This window comes from Pinus tabuliformis, chromosome 7 (assembly GCF_031772625.1).
Source record: "Pinus tabuliformis cultivar Carrire ecotype Pingquan chromosome 7, CPIR1, whole genome shotgun sequence".
In the NCBI taxonomy this organism is placed as follows: domain Eukaryota; kingdom Viridiplantae; phylum Streptophyta; class Pinopsida; order Pinales; family Pinaceae; genus Pinus; species Pinus tabuliformis.
The window spans coordinates 1417633133-1417653108 of NC_142293.1; the positions used below are offsets into that span (position 1 = coordinate 1417633133).

General features: G+C 38.7%; 2 pseudogenes across 1 annotated transcript; both read right to left on the reverse strand.

Annotated features, from left to right (window-relative positions):
* Nucleotides 1-6698: 6698 nt before the first annotated feature.
* LOC149252974 (thermospermine synthase ACL5-like) lies at nt 6699-9324 on the reverse strand (annotated as a pseudogene). Its single transcript, XR_016265464.1, has 9 exons — nt 9310-9324; nt 8997-9091; nt 8766-8868; nt 8598-8681; nt 8344-8499; nt 7570-7645; nt 7423-7475; nt 7184-7320; nt 6699-7100 (listed from the first exon to the last, which is right to left on the reverse strand). The product of XR_016265464.1 is annotated as a thermospermine synthase ACL5-like (transcript).
* A 579-nt stretch (nt 9325-9903) lies between these two features.
* Nucleotides 9904-11174, reverse strand: LOC149252975 (FACT complex subunit SPT16-like; annotated as a pseudogene).
* Nucleotides 11175-19976: the final 8802 nt, after the last annotated feature.

Here is a 19976-nt window from a genome sequence, read left to right on the forward strand (position 1 = left end):
CTGCAGTGGCTAACCAATGCCTTCCCAAAATGAGAGGATATCCAGTAAGCTTTGCCTTGGGTTGCAGAACCAAGAAATCTGCAGGGTATTCCCAAGAATCGATAGAGACCAAGACATCCTCCACAATCCCTTCGGGAGTCACAGTGGAGCGATCTGCTAATTGCAGTACTGTCGAGGTCTTCCTCAAGGAACCCTGAAGATTGAGTTTGAGCATGGTATCCCTGGTCATCACATTAATGGCAGCCCCCATATCAATCAAGGTGTGTGGTATGATGGTGCCATTGATGTGGACATCTACTACAGGACTTCCAGGATCTAGGTATTTTGGGCAGATGACTTGTCCTAACATAAGGTCAGACAGTTGTCCTATGACATTGATGGTTGAAGCATCTTTCTTCCGCCTGCCTGGGTGTTTGAAACACTTTTCCTTAACCAGTTTGTTGTATATTGGCACATCCTTGATGGCTTGGAGAAGTGGTATTTTCACACACAACTGCTTGAGCTCTCCCAGAAGCTCATCCTCCTCTGGGTTGGGTTGTGTGGTGGTTGTTAGTCTCTCAGGAAAGGGTGGAATAGCCTTTGGTTCACTTTCCTGTTTATCTTCCTCATCCTCTAGGGGAGGAGGTTGGCGATCTGGTAGAGTCTTTCCAGATCGAAGATTGATCTCCTGGATCTCCACAGCATAGGTAGGGAATGAGGTTTCCCTAGTGTATACCTACTGGGCCTGTCTATTGTTTGGGTTTGGGTTCGGTTGAGCAGGCATTTGAGGTTACCTTGGAGGAGCAGGAGGTAATGGCTGAGGTTGAACTGGTGGTGGAGGCAAAATGGCGGGAGGAGTATTGTACTGGGGCCTCCACCCCGACTGAGGTGCATTCCACTGAGGCTGTGGCTGGGCATGTGAATTATATGAATGAGAAGTAGGTTGAGTAGGGTACTGAGGTGGATAAGACCATGGAGGAGGCATGGACCAGGAAGGATGAGCAGGGGGACCCCAGGAAGGCATAGGAGTCGATTGGTTGGGGCTGTAATAAGCTTGAGGTGCCCCTTGCATCCCCTGCTGGTAAGTTCTAGGTCCTTGTGGCCTCCTTTGGTTGAGGTAATAGAGAGGTTCAGTGGGAGCTTCTGTCCCTTGGTACATGGCTTTAAATCCAGGCAAGGTTGGGCATTGGTTTGTGGGATGGTCCTCCTCACAAACGAAACATACTTCAACCGAATGCAATGGGCATTTGTTCTTAGGGTGTCTCCTTGTGCACCTAGGGCAGAAGACAGCCAAGGCTCTCTCAGCTTCTTCTTTCTTCTGCTGGATCCTGAATGTGTCCAGCTGCATGGCAATGGTCTGTCTCACCTCACTCTTAAGATCTTCCAATTGATTTGCAAACTCATGTTTGGAGAAAGGGACACCAGTTGATAGGAGGTTTCCTCTACCTCGTTTCCGAGCTGCCCTGGAGTGGTTTCTAAACACAGTCTTGATGTCCTCATAAGGGAGTTGGTAAATGTCCCCCCCAGCTAACATGTGAAGGGTATCTAAGAGGTCTTCAGGGACTCCTCGGAAAAGGACCAACTTGAGGGATTCAGGGTCAAGTGTGCACCTGGCCCGCTTATAGCTAAGTTGGAACCTCTCCTCATAATCCTCTAAGGACTCATCATTTCCCATGGTCATCCGAAAGATTTCTCCCTTGGTTTCCTTGGACCTACAGTAATCCCTGTACTTGGTATTGAAAGCTTGCTGCATCTGAGCCCAAGTAGTGATACTATTCCCAGGTAAGCCCATGAACCAGCGTAATGCTACATCCTTAAGAGTGGAAGGGAAGAGTTTCAGCTTCTGCTCATCTTCAGTGTAGTCATAGGTTCTACAAAGGACAACAAACTCAAACAGGAAGGTATCAGGATCTTCAGTAGTCATTCCATGGAAGTAAGGTAAGGCAGAGGGGCTAATGTTCTTCATTTTCATCTCTCCATTGGTCTCTCGGATGGGGAAGGCACCTTCTATTCTCTCATCTTCTCTTCTATTGTCAGCCATAGCTTCAGATGGGATGGTTTCTAATTCTTCTTCTACTATAGGATCTTCGTATATCTCAGGAGGTTCACCTATAGGTTCTTCTGGATCACTGTCACCGAAGAAGAGAGAAGGGTGACTCAGTGATGTGGTGGGGGTGTTGGGTAAGAATTTGCCTGTTTTATCTCGATTCCTACGAGGCATGAAATGGAAAGACTTTTTTTTTTATTGCTTTTGTTTTTCTGTGGTACCTGCAAAACTGAAACAGATTGATCTACAACTAACTATAAAGATGCAGAATTAAACTGAAAGCAGGAAAGAACTAATCTACTTTGCTCAAATGAAATTGCAGGAATGGAAATGCTAGTCTACGCTTGCAGAAATGAAATGCTAGTCTATGAAAGCAGGAAATGCTAATCTATGAAAGTAGGAAATGCTAATCTATGAAAGCAGGAAATGTCTATGCTACTTTTGCAGAATGGAAATGAAATAAACTACTTAGCAGAAGGCAAGAGTAAGAAAATAGAAGAAAAGCAACAATTACTAATACTCTGACGCTTCCCCGGCAACGGCGCCAAAAAGATGGTGGGCTCCAGTATTGTAGCAATAATGCTACAACTCCTGGGGCTTCCTATCTCTAATTTGATCAACCCGGTAGTTCGTACAAACTTGGAAGCGACGGTGATGTATGCACAAGTACTAGCTCTTGTCGCAGCTGTCACTTGGTCAGCTGGCACAATTCCGCTAGGGCTCAAGCCAACTTCTATATGCTCTCAGAAGAAGCTTTCTAAATGATGGATGAAGGCTATCTCAAAGGAAATTAATCTACTTTGCAAAAATGAACTGAAAGCCAACCAAAACATGGAAACCCTAGTAAACTCTAATCTGACTAGTTTAACCTCTATGATGCAATAGTGAGAGTGCAAATGTCTAAAACTGATGCCATTACTTCTAGTGATGTGAAATGCATGAACTCAAACTACTTCCATTGAAAAGAACATTGTTTTTGTATTTTTGCTTAAGTGGTTGGAGTGATTATGATTTTGTTTCTTATTAGGGTTTGGCTGTGCAGAGGTGGTGGGAAGGGAGAGAAAGCTTGGGAAAGGTCAGGAGGGCTAGGAGAGGTCCCAGGGGGTCCCTAGCATCAGTCCACAGAAGTCCACAACGTTCATATGCTCGGAAACCGAGTTTGCAGGCTTCTACAGGATGTCTGCAGGGGATCCTACAGGAAACTCAGGAATTCTACAGGAAGTCTGCTAACCTCTACAGGATGTCCTACCGTGGGAGTTTTGGGTGATGGTGAAGTGATGGAGCGGTATGGGTGGATAGGTAAGATGGAGATGGAGCTTGTGATGGCTCAGGGGTAGAGAAATAAGATGGAGAAAGAGTGCACGGAGTTGGTTGGTGGATAGAAGGATGGAAGCAACGAAAGGTCAAGAAAATGAAGCTACGTGGGCAATGGAAGAGTTGGAAGGTAAACGAGCTGAATAGAGGTCGAGTAAGTGGCTTTAGGCGTGGTTAAGAAGAAGAAGAAGGAAATGGAATGATACTGAGCAGTGTAAATAAAACAAATTGCTTATGTCTTGCACCAAAAACGAGAATCTGTTAACCTATGCTACCTGTGCTATGTAACCAATGAACAACAATGTAAATCGTGAAGAGAAGTCGTGCATGGAGTTAGAATGAAGAAGTATGGCTCTAGAGCAAAATGCATGGAAGGATCTATGATTGCAATGACTGTGTGGCAGCTTGCATGAAAGCATAAGACTGCGTTTTTGGTGGTTGGTACAGCCCACACCCCCAATATCTAGACAAAGATGACAGCGAGTGCACTATCAACCTTTTTTTGAGCTCTAATGAATTACAATCCTCCTACTCTAATCTAAGCAACTGGAAGCACTTGAACTGTAAATGAATCCTACTCAATCACATACAAGAAATCAAATCAGCAGACTGTAAATTCTAAATGCATATCAAAACAAAGAAACAAAGTGCTGAAAAGAAAGGCAAATAACGCTACAAAGAAGAGGAGGTCTATTGCTCTCAGGTTGGGCCCTAACCTGAGAGCTATAGCTCCCTTAAAAACTCAGAATTAGATCCAAATCTGCTTGCCTTTATTCATAATCAAGAGTCTAATGTCATGCCGAAACTGGCTTACAAAAAAAACAAACACCGAGCTGTAGCTCGTGCTCAGAAATTACAATCCTAGTTCAAAAGTTCAAAAAGCTCCTATCAAAGGCTACGACCTTCATATTTATACACAATGAAGATCAAGCTGGCTTCCTCCATTCGTGGAGCTTGGCTGTCCAACTGAAAGTCAAACTGCTGATCCTGTAGAATCTGTTGGCTGCCTCTAAGCTCGGTGGGGAGAGCTGTTGGAGCTCGGAGTTAAGGTGAAAATCACGAGGGAGGTTATTTAAGACTGTAGACAACCTCCCTACAAACCTGCAATGCCACCTTTGTTGTCTCCTTGTCTCCTTCTGCGTGGTCTTTTGCTCTCTTTAATGCCAAAAACCTGAAATCATCATGTATTAGCCACATAGATATAATGCCTGCCCTTTTTCCTACAAATAACACGAATATACTAAGAAATGAATGCATAAGTGATAAAAGATGAATGGTTGAGCAAGGTAAGTAGGCCAAATGAGCCCAAATTGTACCAAAAATTGGGGCTCATCAGAAACCTATCTCACTCAGCTTGACTGACCCAATATTAGGTCGTCCCTACCCTACTCGTGCCTCTCTTTAGTTACTTCTCTAGTCACTCAGTTCGTCTACCAAGTTCAAACTCATCAGAGCTCCCTTTCCCTTAGTTTTTCTACCTTGGCTCGTCTTTGTCTCTTGCTTGCCCACTTCGCTTCACCTTATGACTTTCCCACTTGTCCCTTAACTTGTATATTTGATGTGTTGTTCTTCTCCCCATCCATCATGTGTGTCCTTTATATATATGCGACTTCACCCATTTCAGTTATCTTATGCCTTGTGACCCTTCCATTCAGTTGGGTCATCTTGTCTATATGAGCATATCTTCCACAACACTACTTTGGTTTAGGGGGACCTCCAATGTTCAACTCGTTCCATGTTCATCAACCCTTGTCATTCCAAACATACCAACTTCACCTTGCATTAGATCCATTGGAACTCTGGATAACTCGTTCCAACTCATTGTTGGGGGTGCACTCCTCAGTTGTGCCACGCCTTTGTGGTGCCCATGCCACCAAGCTCATGCGCGCTCTCACCCACTTTGGTTTTTCCTCACTTGGGAAAGTTGGGATGGTTGGTCGTGTCACACCCTTCATGGCTCCCATTCACCAAGCCATCCTTGTGCAAAACCAATGTGCCCAAGTGGAAACTCCAAATCTTGGTATTTTTTTCCATCATCTTGGTTTCATTGAAGCCTTGGCCCACTACTCAACCCTCTACCAAATCCTCCATAACATTAGATTATTTGTGATATAACTAGCATTTGCACTACATGTTGCAAAGGAAACGCCATAAGGCATAAATTGAAGAACATAAATACAACAAAAGAATACTTTGATAAAGAATAAATAAATTGAAGAACACAAATACAACAAAAGAATACCTTGATAAAGAATAAAAATGTATTGAACGCTCAAATCAATGCCCCATTAACTGGAACCACTTAGTAGACATATCTAGCAACATTAGGATTATACACAATGATCAAGAAATTTCCCATATACAAACAACACCTTCCACAACAACCTTTTGTCACATCCACATTTTAAAAGATTCCTTGAAATGTGACTGGAATCTCCCATATTGGAATTATTATGGTGTAACATCCCATACCCAATTCGAATTACCTGTTAAGAAAGAAATCAGAGTCAGAAATGGAAATCAACGCCAAGAGATTCATAATCAGCAGAAGCTAATCATTATCAAAGTATTCTTTTGTTGTATTTGTGTTCTTCAATTTATGCCTTATGGCGTTTCCTTTGCAACATCTAGTGCAAATGCTAATACAAGTATAGCCAGAAAGCATTGACCAGGGAAGATGGTGAAACCCTCAGCGTGCAAAATCTGCAATGCTCTATAATCACTGCGGTGGTCCAACAATAATAATATTGTAGACATGTCAACATAAATTGGAGTCCCACTATCTTAACATGAAAAAAAGGAATTATTGTGTTTCCTTTGGGTTTCCTTTGGTTTCCACGTATGGAACTCCAATACCCAAAATCTCCAATACCCAAAATCTCGTATCATTCATATTCATACGTGGATCTTGATCTGCATGTTGCTCGGTCTTTAGACCACTTGTGGGAAACTGCAAAATCTTAAAATGGCAAGAAGAGCTTTGAGGACAATGAAAAATAATTATCAATAAAAAGAAATTTCAAAAGTAGCCCCCTTTACACTTACACTCATCTGTTGAATTTTTCTATCAAGATGCCAACTTATGATTCTTATTTGCAAAGAGAGGAACAAATTTGTTTTAGATTTAAATCCCATAACAATGTTTTTTAATACATCAAAAGTGCTGAATAACTGAAATTTCTTATAATCATGACAATAATAAAAAAAAAATGTTTGCAAACAACAAAATATATGCAATTACGGTCACAAATGAGTGAGTGGGAAAACCAATAATTTAGGATAATCAAAAGCTTCAAAGAAAACCAAAAAGAAAAAGTAACATCATAGAGCACGAAACTTATAGAAATGAGGTCAACGTGCACTCACTATAGTTGGAGAACCTTTTTAACATGAAAATCTGATATACACAATTTGCATTGACAAAGCATGCTTCACATTATTGAATGATAACAATTTTTAAAAAGAAAACAGAGGCTAAAACAACGGACCTTTACAGAAACACAAATATTTTATGTAATATATAAATGCCGATAACATAGTGATTGACCCATGCGCTGGTGGTGTTTCTGCTCACACCACTGCGCCAGCTTTAAAATATAACAAAATCCCCCCGTCGAATTAAAACAAAAAGAGGCCTGTGTACACTGTTTATTTTTTTTTTCATGGAAAAGGGAAGGGTTATGATTTATGGCATGCCTTCCCGTGGCCATACACGAATCGGGCCATCTCTTCCGTGTATACATGAGTTTCCTTCAACAACCTGAAAAGCATCATCGACATGCCTGTTAGCAATCCTGGAATTTGTAAAGAAATTTGCATAAAGTTTCCATGACAGATACTTACGAAGTGCGAACACTCTTCTTCAATGTCGACGCCGCCATGAAAGTTTCTCCGTCCAGATACCGCAATTCGCCTTTGATTCTCTGCTCTATTCTGTCGTCGATTTCTTCAGCGTCTATTGTAAGTGGATGATCAGATGGCTGTATGTTTTCCGTTACATGATGTTAAAGCTGTTGTTAACCATGAGATTTCACCTAAATCAAGAAACAAAATTAGGGTAAAGAAGCAGGCAGTAGCATAACCCATCCCCACGTGTCGGCGAAGGACGGAATGTGAGCAGTATAAGGAACCACGTCTGTTGAACCACACATGTCATTTGAACGATCAATTTCTATGAAGTATGGTAATAAAAAAAACCAGTGCGGAGGGGGCGGTGTCGGGAAGCTTACACTTAAAAGCCTGTCTCAATGTGTTGTAAATGGATTAGAATACCTCTGTGTGCGTTAAGACGCCTGCAGGTCCAGCCTGTCACAGTCCACACAAAGGGATAATCAGTTGTTGAATAAAGAAATTAGCTAATCGGAGCAGCCATGGACGATACTGACAGAATAAGCAAAGTGTAAGAAAGAAATGTGCGAAAGTGCTCTTTTCTGGCCCAATTAGGATGAATTATGTTCCAAGGCAAATATTCTGCCTAAGCTTATAATATTTAAATGAAAAATTTTCCTTGCAAAATTTGGAAGGCTCTTCGGCGTATTTTATTCCAAATTTATAGGAAAAAGTGGAAATCAAGAAGTTTCTCTGCTATGTCGAAATCTAACAGAATTCGCCTTCCAGCCTTCTAGAAGCCACTTTAGTCTTCTGGCTGTATCGATTTTCCGTTTTTGTTAATGCAAACATCAGTATCAATAAAGAGATCAACCGCTCCTCTATCTTGATATTTTTAAGAACTTTAAATTAAATGAATAAGACTGTCTATGAAGCTCAAGCGTCGTACTGAACTTGTCTGCAATTAGTTGATGAGACGTAATCAGAAATTTGCCAAATCACTTCAGGCTTTACTAAATATGGTTGCCTAGAAATCCAGTGCTGTTAGAAGCATGCCTTATTATTATTAATTTATTCTTTATCTTGCTACCTTATTGGCTGTGTGATACAGCAAAAGAAGACTGTCAAGAAATAGCTTCTCTTATAATTTGAGCAATTTTAACGTGAGGTTATACCTGAGTGACGAAAACTCCTCTGTGGCTCAGCTTTGGCTTCAGTACGAGGTCATAGAAAGATTTCGTATACAATTGATAACACGGACCTCCTTCTACTGGATCTGCAAGGTCTCCTACTATCACGTCAAAGTGTTCATCTCTACTCTCGAGCTCGGCCTTGAGTCGAACAATTTCGATTAAAGCTTTAAAGTCTAGTAGCAACCTAGGAAGCATCATTTGAAAAAAAAAAAAGCACGACAAATTTGTCACCTGACATCATTCATAATGAGCTCAAGGTGGGAACTGCGGAACGCTTCTCGGTTAACGACAAGGTATTTACGGCAGAAATCAACAACTTCCTGCAAGCAGATTTTTATTTAGGTCCAGAAAAATTCAAAAGAATCACAGTAAAACCATGAAAGCAAGAAGACGCGTAGCTTGACCTTATCGATGTCACACATGACCACTTTCTTGACGTTCTTGTGCCGCAAAACCTCCCGAGCTGTGGAGCCTTCGCCACCTCCCATGATGAAAACACTTTTCAGGCTGAAATCACAAATCGTAATTACAACTTACAAACACGACACGGAGGTCTTTGCCGACATTTAAAAAAAATCAGCTCACAGAGATACAAACACGAAAACAAAATTTATTTTCCGATGCGAATTACTTACTTCGGGTGACAGACGAGCGATGGATGCGCCAACAGTTCGTGATAGATAAACTCGTCAACTTCTGCGCTTTGCAACTTTCCGTCTATAACTAGAGCCTGCATACCACATTAACCGTTTTTTCTGTTATTCGTAATTTATTTCAGTTTTGTGGATCAACGATCAAATTTCGTTCAATCGTTTCATACCACAAATCCAGGTCAACAATAGGACACGACCGCGGATAAGGCAATTCATTTCAAATGGAAACGCCTTAAAACGTAAACATCACAAATAGTATAATGAAGATATCACCTTGCCTCGATTAAACGCACACCCAATTAAGCCCCATGAATAACCCTCATCGATATTAAACTTTACTCACTCATGAATTTTTCATTATCATTTTATCATTAAATAAAACTTTTCCTGAAAATCTCCGGCCATGATATAAATGTTCACTCCCCAAAACTGTCAGACGAGTTCGAATTTTCAAAGCTCGGTTTTGAACGATGTCGAGGTGATTGATACTGTTTTAAAATCTCCAAATCATTTTTTCCTGCTTTTCCAACCCAGAAATCTTACTTTTCTTACTGTTCTGTGTTTTTTCCTGGTAAATATTACATTCAAAATCCAGATATCCATATTTTCGTGGAAAATACATGGTGGAACTGCTAATGAATTTAATGGGCGATGTTTTTTACAAATAACATCATACACCAGAAAGTAGCCACAAAAGAATTGGAGGCTTAAGCTACTGTATGAGGTGCAAGCAAGTTCAAATTTGAAAATCTGAAATATTCAAAAAGCTATGGCACTGAAGATAGCCAAAGCATGCCAATCAACTAGTAAGGGAAAGTCTGGATCATCTGATTCCTCAACATTCATGGTAATGTATACAATTATTCTTAATCAATCATTATTACATATTCTAGCATTTACAGAGGTGCAGGGTTTTATCGACAAACAAGACCATATGTCGGGGGTTTGCAGTGCAAACCATCATCTGATCAATGATTGGAGTTTTACGGCTGTGATGTAGATAGATGTTATGCTTAATAACTGTCCAAGATGCTTGTTGAGAATCTTGTGCCTGCATGCATGCAATATTTTTTGATTCTATGGGCATTCCATTCGAGTCCCCTTCTTCGCAAGAGACATCTGATATATTTAATTCTACATTTAATTTATTTTTACTATCTCTCTCTTGTTGTTCTACTTCAACTTCATCCAGATCATACATTGTTCTCTTTCCATTACCTGATGTAGCAATAACACCCCTCATCTTAGCATAAAACTGTACATCTTTTGTCTTATTGTTTCCTACCATAACATAGTTGTGAAGGTGGAAATGTACCAAGGTAATCATTTCCTTGTCTGCTGGCTGAAAGAATGCATGCTTAATATTCTTATATACAATATCTACTCTCTCTTCCTTCTTCATGGTTGAGTAACAAAAACCAAGCCACTGACCTTCTAATGTTCCAGTCATCTTTCTTCCTCTACCACCAAATGAAAGGTTGAACCAATAAAACTAATGAGTTTATAGGCTTTGTTTTTTAAAACTACATCTTTTTTTGAGATACCAGTAAAACTCTTTCAGATATAATAGATTATTTTGATGAAACATGGCCCCTCAGAGATTTAACCAACTGCACGACTTGGTTAACATGCCTTGTATCTTTTAAACGAAATACATTCCTTTTATATAGATATCATTCAAATTGAATCCGGCCCCAGGTATATTAAAAATAACATGAATACAAGAGTTGACACCATCTTCTTGGCTTGTAACACTTTTAATAGTGGAAATATGAAATGGGACCATTAAGCCATATGTTGGTAGTAAAACTGCCTCATTCTTGTGATCAATTTGAATTATCAAGTATCTTAAAAAAGGAATGTCTTCCACATTTTTGTAGGCAACCAAATCATAAGTAGCCTTAGAAGAACCCTGTCCATCATTTGATCCAGGACCCCCACAACAAACCTTCTCACAGTCTCCTCATTCTTCTATCGAGCAAGTCCAACTTGATGCTACCCGTGGACCTCATCTATCGTATCTTGCTTATCAGACCTCAAAATTATCTTAGTATCACTAGGCTCCATTCCATTTGCATCAACTATGGGCTTTGGAAAATTCTGTGGCTCTTCTTTATGATCATATGAGAACAGGACATCAGGAAAAGATTTAGAGCACATTGCAGTAAAAAAAATATGGCCCTTTATTTGTAACAATAACAATATCATAGGGAAAGAGAATATTTTTTTATCTATGCCTCATCCTTCCAAGAAAACAACTCTGAAAATCCACCACCAACATCAACTAGATGAAATCCTATATCCTTAAAAGCTTCTTCCCACTTTTCCAAAAGTGATCCTTCTGGAGGTTCTTTTGCAATCCAACCAACAACCGGAGGATCCACAATGCATTGTGTCTTAACTTCTTGGAACATTTCTTGCATCTGGTAACTTCCATCATTATTCTTTGGATTTACAGGGAAAAAGATATTAATACCAAATGAATTTGAAGAGATCTTTTTCAAATCTTCAAGCAAGGATGCATTCTCTTGGCTACACAAGAAATGAATTCTTCCTTCCATAAACATCATAATGGTCTTTGGAAATTCGTACCCATAGTCTCAGAAAAATAGATTAACCATGTTTTATTATCGTTCTTTCTGAAAGGGAACCATCATCAGTGGCAACAGAACTTTAAGAACATTAAAATGATGTAGTTTCATGGAAAGAGAGAGTTGGTAACTGACAACCTTCTAACTTTTGATATTTTTTGAGTTAGTTACCAGAGAACCCACAGTAATAACCATATTCTGTCAATGTTTCAAATCTCTACAGTGATCCATCATCGGGACTATTTTTGAATGTTGATAGTAGAAGAGCTAAATGAGAGTTTTAAATAGTTATGAGGTGAGTTGTTTTGATGAGATGAAGGTCAGATGAGATGAGTTGTTTTGGTGAGTTGTTTTGTTGAATCTTTTAAAGACTCTAGCTCAGAAACTATAAAATCCATTAAAGAGGAATGAAACAATGAGTTTGAACCTAAATCAGTAGGTCTTGTTGATCTTTGTACAAGCTGTGCTTTTGAAAAAACTAGTGTATTGTCCCTTGAAGACAAAGGAATTAGCTTTTATTTTCGGCATAGGCAGATGGTAGTTTGAAGATAAAATATCCAAAACTGGACTAAATTGGCTTTGATTGTGTTAGAAAATTATATATTACAAATCAATGGAACACATAAAATATATTGCTGAAATATAAACACATAAAACAAGAGAGACACAAATATACGTGGTTCACCCAATTTGGGCTACGTCTACGGGAAACAACCAGTCCTTCCTTTTATATTATCCAGCAAACTGAAGAGATACAACCTGCAGCAGATCCGTTGTAATTCCCTCTTCACTCTCACACAATCTCCTCTCTCTTTCTCACTCAAAATACAAATCTACATAGATGCAATACAATTCCCTCATATATAGCGAGAGGTTGCTTTCTAGGGGAAAAACCATAAATTAAACATAACTTCTACCGTCAGATCTTCGTCTAATGAACGGCTCAAATTGACTACGAAATTACAACATTTGACAAGGCAATTTTACATCTATTTTTAGCTTCGGGGGCGCTGCCCCCTATCCCCCGCCATGGGGGGCTCCTAAAGATCGATGTCGCCCCCCTAGACCCCCTTGCAGTGCAAATATTACGGGCAACGTTGCCTCCACATTACAACCTAGAGTCCAATGCGGTGATACCTCTGAATAAAGAAGATAATTAGGCTCCACACCCAACAGATTGGGCCTTGGCTGCAATATCTTGAACGAATAACCCAATCTCAATTCATTTCATTTTGGTATTTTTATGGGATCATCTTGGCCTTTCAAAATATTTTCTTCCCTAGGACTTACCAGTCTTTGAGAATGATGGACAGTTCCAGAAAGCAAGAAATATCATCAGATAACAGGCCATCCACTATTGAAGACAAACCCACTAACTCATTCATAGCTTTACTTGCTACAGGGTTATGGTATCCCTTTAATGATTATTTTTATCATCTTCAAGAAATCCACAAAGGTCTTCCTAATGAAAGGGAGCATATAACTTGAAGAGAAACACTATTTTTTTTACCATTCCCTGGTTTATGCTTCAAGAACATTGTTCTCCCCAGCTGGAAAAATTCAGCTACAACAGGTGTAACCCCCAAATTTGCTTGTGGAACTGGAGGGCTAAGATCCAACAAGATTCCATCAGGTTGGTTCCATTATAGGTGCATCGAAACATTTACAGTGATTAGAGCTTCTATCAGAGCCAATTTCACCAGATTCCAAGAAACAACTATTTTTTGCAGTTTGCTTTTTTCCAAGAGCCAGAGATCTAGGGCCCGCATTGCAGAGATATTTATATATTCTTAGAATTCACAACTTCATGATTCTGATCAGCTTGTTTTGGGTGATGTGTAAGCAATTTTACAACTGTTATTTTTAGCATTTTTTCTTTTCAGCACTGGCATGTAATTTCTGAGCACATATTTGGGTTCCTTGTAGAGAAGCGAGTTGAATGAGACTGCTTTCATCCACATGCGAGATGTTGTTATTTTTAGCTGTCTCTAATTTTAGACTTGCTGTATTTGATGGTAGTCTCACAGATGTTACCTTCATATTCAATATTTCCTAAAAAAAAATTGTGGAGTTAAGGATGCTTTTTGGTCATGTCTATATTTAGCAATTTCTATTTATGGCAGGTATAGAGTGTGGTGTCAAGTTTCCATGTGTTCATTGGTGGATTTGGTCATAGTTCTGGTGGGTGAAAGATGATTAATCAGGAACAGGGTTAACCAGAGACCTTATTAGCCTTGTCAAAGTTTGAATTATGATGAAACCCTAATTCTCCTTATCTAAATCAGTTGCTTCACTTCGATTTTCCAAGGTCCTAACTCACCTTCTCATGATGGTCAAGACTGAAAGCTTAAATTGTTTTCTTTCCACAGTCGGCTTTTTTAATTTAACAACCAAAAGTTCCTTGGTATAGTGCTATTCAAAGCCAAGTCGAATTTCACATACTAATTCTGTGAGGAAAAATGCTAGTTCAACTTGCTTTGTTTGTAGTTGGCAGTCTTGCATATTTGAATTACCTTAAAAACAAGGTTCTTACACTGACTTTGTCAAAGGAGAGAAGCTTATCTGATTGGTTAGCCATATTTAGCACTTGAACTAATTCTGCCAAAGAAAAAAAGTCTTGCTTGAGGTTGTTGTTGCTAAAATGGAACAAGAGTAAACTCCAATTTGTTTACCTTAGTATAGTAACTGAGTACATGATCTGTTTCTATTTTCCTGGAGTTCAAAAATCCTTATCTCCTTACAAAGAACCTTACATTTGTCATTTTTTTGATAACTTTCTTCATTCCACATTTCCATTCTTTTCTACCCCTCCCACTTTGACAATATTTGTTTATGCCAATCATGTGTATAATGACATGACAAAAAACCTATGTAGAATAGTCTTCATTTCCTCAGATGAATTACTCACTTCCATCATAGTTGTTTTAAATTTATTTCCATGTCCCTTTTTTGCAGCATGATTCACAGTACAAATTTTGGTATTTTCAATAACGTTGTTTCTCTAGTTGAGAATAGTGCCTTGATGAGAACTATGGATGTATAACTTATAAATTATTTTAGTTTCAAAATAGATAACAAAATATTATAACTGATACATTTTTGGGATCTCCTCTCCTGTCATCCTCCATTTGGATCTCCTCTGCAGTCATCCTCTAAACTCCCCCATCCCCCTTTCCAGCCCCTGAAACTCAGTAAAGCATAGGAATAACTTCAATTAGGTTGAGAACTTACACATAGGTGGTTGAGTTTATCATTTTGAAATTTGAATACTATTACTCATTAGCAGTCATTTCGTGCTTGTGCCATCTCTAAAGCTATTTTTGGTTTTTTTAACAAGTATTCCAAATTGGGTGGATTTATCTGTCCAACCTGTAAACATATACATGACACATTAATATCCTTCTTTCTGAAGATTGCTTGAAGATTAGCACAATTACAGCAAATTTTAGCTTAATTCCCTCTGAATACAATTTGATCAGTTAGCTTCAATGTCCCTAGCCAAATGCACTCCAAAATTTTGTGCTGGTCCAAAGCCATGTTGTTTGGTACAATCTCCTTATTCTATTGATGTATATGGGTTTTGTTCAAAAATTTGTAGAAGACTTCAAATCAAATTTTGTGGGTTCCAATGGTCTGTTGTTGAGCCTGTTCCTTGATGAACATGCACCAAAGTTGTAATTACAGCTTTAGGATTGACTGTCATCTTCATCCACTATATTAATGACTTCAAGCAGCTCATGTTATATTCTAATTTTTATGTGTCTGCAATATAGAGGACTTTCCATTTTTCCTTTAGAATAATCATATAACAGAACTGATTGGAAAAACCATGGACTTGCCTAATTTCTTGTTGATGACAATGACTCGTAGCTACAAAAACTGACAAATCAACCTTTACTTATTGATCATATGTTATCTTGAGTAAATATTTTACCATCTTACAAAGAGAGTTAAATATGTTGTGATGTAGAAATCCTGGAAATGAAACTCTAGATCGATTACAAATCAAGGAAAAAAGGGGCTTGTAAATACCTATGGAGGAATGTTTACCAAGTTTGTATAGAAGCAACCCATTGTTGAACACAAAATTAATTGCCTAACTTCAAAGAACCTATGGAATCTAACTCCTGTATCTAAAACAATTATTGAAATAGACTTAACCTTGAAAGCTTTAGATAACACAGTGCCCTGATTACTGGAGATGGAGGCAACGTAGACAAAACTGTACAAGGAGTGTTTACGTCCGACTCCCATTTCTAACAAAATCAAATCAATGGATCATTGCCTCTGGCTGAGATGGGAAGAGTCTGATAATAAATGTTTCCATGGACCAAAGACAAATAATGCTAAGAAGTTGAAGGAAGTTCAACATTTTCTGCAATGCACCATTTATGGCCAAGGTCTGTGGGGTTGTTTCTGCTCCTATGATCGACAACATTAAACTTGAAACTAGTTGTGCATATCTATTCAATAGATGGAGTCTGTACATCTGCAAAGATAGTAAAATTCCAAACTGATTACAGGATCAAAATGTATAGTTGATGGCAACCAATTATTTGATAGATGTACTAATGCTAAACATAAGATATAGATGTCCACTTTTCATGAGCAAGTAGAACAACTATATGCAGGCAACAGATTGGCCATGAGGGTTCTAACTTCTAACATTGGTCTATCTATCATCACCAGTGGTTCCCCTAACATTATATGCTGAAATCTTGATCTGCATGGGAAACTTTCATCAAGATCCTTCTTGCTGACTGCAAATGTGCTTCTAACTGTAACATCTATAGCTAGGGGCTATCTAATGGAGCATGAAAAAATGTTTATATGATTGAAAATATTTAAAATAGCGGCCACCATCATCTTCAACATGCTAGTGAGAGACAAATAACTCTACACATTTTTCCTCATTGTCCAGATTCACTACAGGTGGTGAGTAAATCTCCATGGTCATTTGGAGCACTGACTTCTGCCAAAGTTTAAAACCTTAACCACATTCAACCAATGATAGAGAGAAAAGCCCCAGGTTTTATTCATAGAGGTTAAAATTGCCAAAACAAAGTTAACAGCCATACATATAACATCAAAGCTAGCAATCAAATACTTCCTGATTTTATTTTGAGATGACTATATGCAAAATGTCAGATCATAACCATTTCTTACCTTTGTACGATTCTGAGGGCCCTTGTCCTCCTTAAAAGGTGGCAATGGTTCTGTAGCTGCTTTTTCCAACAAGGTGAGAACATCATCAGACAAAACAAAAGTATCTTTCTCCACCCAAACAACTTGGAATGATGTATTGTCCACCTCTACACTGTTTCTCTTTTCCTTCTTGTTTCTGCTTCGGTAATTGAGGGATTTGCAACCACTGTAGAGAGCATCCATAACTAATGTTGAATTAACTTCCTTCTCATTGAAAAAGCGCTTCACAATCGCTTTTAGGATCACATCAGTTTTCTCTCTTGACAAGCGTTGCTGCACATTTTCCTCCATTGCTGACCAAAAAGCATGAAAACTGCCAAAATCTCCAGACATGCATCTCTTAAAAGACAATAACATCTCCAACTAATCTGAACCATGGAACAAATAGATACGCACGTGGTAAAAATAAAAGCCTATAATGTAGTCATTTCTTTATAGAAATCTACAAGTTTGGATAGGTTTCCTTATTCACCTACTTGAATTCCAACAGTACATGAACCCCATAATACACCAATATCAGTTAGTGCCAGGGATTAATAAAAACAATGCTCAACAAAATTCAGTACCTAGACCATCTACCATTGTCCTCTATTAACTTCCCAAGATTTTCACGTTTTTCTTCCACAAATATTCTACAAATTCCTTCAACATTAGTTAAATAAAAAGAAATAAAAAGCATAAAATCATATAAACATATCTGACATCAAGTAGAGTGAATAAATCTATGTTGATGTCAAGTAACTCCTTGAGTAACCATATCGTTATAGACAGGGAGACAAGATATCAAAACAGGGCCACATGGCTATGCATATACAACATGCAGAGCATAACATCTTGCTACACTGTCAATTTGATCATATACAAACAATATTAACCATATAACAGGGGATCACAGATCTTGACTCCAAGCTCTTCCTCTTTTCCTTACGAATGTGATTGTTTTGTACATTAATGAATATAATACCCCACTTTTAACATGACTGTCAAACAATTTCTGGATATATGATGGTTAGAATGCCTGTGGTTGATAAGGTAATTGTGTGAGAAAGACCACTAATTATGAAGACCAAAACCATTTTATTCAGCCTTCATGAGAACAATTTTGCAGGTTGAGTTTTCCCCCCATGACATTTTCCTTTTTTTCTGAATTAGATAGACCTCAGCCACATGATGGATGGATGAGGGTGATGCCAGTAGACCCTTGGGCCAGAAATCCTTTAGGGTTTTCCCACCTTATGTGATACACCAGGTAAGCTAAATGCTAAAGTGTTAGAATTTAGAAAGGGAAAATTTGCAAGGTGGAGACCAGTCCTCCGAACCCTTCTTTATGGTCTACATCAACCAGTGTTTCAACGTATGATTAGTAGGCCATCTATAGAAGACTGCAAGTTTCAGTGGAAGATCCATGAGGAGCTGCTTCTCTCAAGCACAGCCCCATAGAGTAACCAGGATGGAAGGTCTTAAATTTTCCTATGTCAGCCAGTGTTTCAACATATGATTAGTATATCATGTATTGAAGACAAGAAGTTTCAGTGGCATATCTATGGGGAGCTGCTTCTCTCAAGCACAACCCCATAGAGTAACCAGGATTGAGGGACTTAAACCCTACCTGTAATTGGGTTTCATTTAAACCCTACCCTACAGGAATACATGTCTTGAGCTATGACAAAAAGTAATCAAATTTAGTGGGCTTCCGATGCCAGTAGCAGACCCAAGGTTCACACCTTCCCACAGGAGGATCAACCCCTTGAATAAAGCAAAATATTTCCAGCATTCATACACTGTCAAATGATTTCATGGTCCACTTTGAACTCCAGTATGGGCCTGTATTGGTTTTTTGGCCCACTTATGAGAGCTTTTGAATGATTAGTTAATTAGTCAATGATTTTTTGTGGCCTCTGTCTAGTAAGATATGCATACACCAGTTTAATAAGTCTTAACTAACTCAAATCTCTTAGTTGAGAGGAGAAAGCAAATTAACTCCATATAGAGGGAAAAGGAAAAAGCTGAAGAAGATTCAATGGGGAGGTCGATGGATGTCCCATTAGCTAAGTGTTGTTGTGGGCAAAGTACCCTGCTTCAACAACAGGGGTTCTCCTCGATGTAAAGTGCCAAGTAGACTTCACAACATTTGGAACAAGGAAACCATCGGGATTGTGGCCTAGCAGCTGTTAGAACTTAGTATTGAATATGAGATGGAATTTGAAATGCAGAATGCAAAATTCTTTAAACTTTATGCAGAATGTTGTTCTATTCTACCCTATGTTCCACCAAGTTTCCGGGACAGGGGAGTGCACGAGCGGGGATCTACATAAGGGGGATGAGTGGGAGCAACCCCAAATTTTAGGAAAAGTGAGTGTGAGCAACCCCAAATTTTAGGAAAAGGGACATCTGGGTCCCTTCTATAGGAGTCCCCATCTCTAAAATTATAAAATATAAAAATAATAATGATAAAATTCCAACAATAGCAATTCATCCCATGCAAATTCATCATTCTGCAATCCAGTGGAAATGTTATAATCCTGCCAATCCTGAAAACTTTTAAGTCTACTGAAAAATCTGAATGGCAGTCCATTGGCACTCCCTGTGATTGGTCATCTGTTTTACTCCATTACAAATATCATTCCCAATTGTAAATCAATTAGTGATTCCAGTAGAATATATCCTAGAAATGATGAAACCTTTTTAAACAATTGATTTCCTTGTTCGAGACAGTTCATATGAGTCTCATGACCAAATAGGTGCTTCTTTGAATATAATTTACTCTTCTTTGAAAAGGTACAATTCCCCAAGTAAATTTCTTTCATGATAATTACAAATGGAACCTGGATATGCTTCTTAAGCAATTATTTCCTTATCTGTGAATTGTTGACTTTGATTCGACATTTTCATTTATTTTTATTAAATTGAGGGGGTTAAATGAAGTAACTTTTGGATCTCTTGGAAACACGTAGGAGCTTACTTTGTGTTATTGAGAGATATATGCTCTTGACTCAGAAAATAGTGAATGCTGGATTTGGATGCCTTTTCTAGATCTTGCTGACTGTGTTTAGTTCACAGGGAACTGGCAAAGGACTTTGTTGTGGATGGTACTGCTGGAGAGTCACTTTATGGTGCATGCAAGTCTATGTACAAGCCAGACATGGTTTGTATTTTTCAAGAATAC